Below are 1,077 nucleotides of genomic sequence, written 5' to 3'. Positions count from 1 at the left end.
ACACACACACACACACACACACACACACACACACACACACACACATTCCCAACCCCATACTCAGGACTCAGAAGCTCTGGAGGTGCAGTGGAAATTACTAGCCACTCTGAGAGAGGAAGATGGGTCTTTCTACTCCCATAACGAGGGACAGTTTCTGAAACTCATGGCAGCAGTTCTACCCTGTGTCCTATAGGGTTGCTATGCGTTGGCTTTGACTGGATGGCAGTGAGTTTGGCTTGGAGGTTCAAGTTCAGGACCTAATAGAATTGTGATCCACATCAGAGTGGTAGCTGGGCTACCATCTAGCTCTTTTTGTCTCAAGGTCGTGGAGTCTGGGGACCACATGGTCCATTAGTTCTTTGGACTAATAAGTCTCCATGATTATCTTCACTCTCCTTTGCTCTGGATGGGGAGAGACAGGGGTACGCTAGATGGCTGGCTAGTCTCATGCTTTGAAGACCTCAAACGCTACATAGCAGCACATAGAACATTGTCTCTGTGGACTATGTTACGACAGTTCACCTAGATGTCCCCTGAGATGATGGTCCCCAAGCGCAGTGACTCATTTCCTCGATGTATTTGGCTATGGCTAAGAAGTGTTCATGACTTTGCCCCCTAATATGCTCTACTATGTCCTTAGATAGATCTCTTTCTCAGTTTGAATTCAAATTGAAGAAGGATATTTTCCTCCTTATTGGCAAGTTCTTCTACTCCTTTCTCCCTCCCTTTCTTTCCTTCCTCCCCCCATCCCTTCCATTCTTTTAATCATCTTCTGGACTGGGTGATGAGTTTTCTCAGCTATCTTTTCAGCTCCTGTCAAAATAATCAAACTATTTCTCTCCTTGAACCTGTTTAAAAAATATCGTCTTTGTGTTGAATCACACGCTCCTCATTAGAGCTGGCATAAGAGAGGGCCAAGGAGACGGGGACCTGCCTGAGGGCCCGGAGGGAGTCGCAGCCTGTTCATTAGGGCAGGCTAGGTTGAAAGAACAAACGACCTGAGCGTGCCAGAAGTTTAAAGCCAACAGGATTATTTATTGCATGCGCGTGTAACACATCCATTCAGGCCAGCAGGAG

Source organism: Echinops telfairi, unplaced genomic scaffold, assembly GCF_000313985.2.
Source record: "Echinops telfairi isolate 266 unplaced genomic scaffold, ASM31398v2 ScPeMD7_655;HRSCAF=1070, whole genome shotgun sequence".
NCBI classification, from domain to species: domain Eukaryota; kingdom Metazoa; phylum Chordata; class Mammalia; order Afrosoricida; family Tenrecidae; genus Echinops; species Echinops telfairi.
This window is presented reverse-complemented; position numbering follows the sequence as displayed.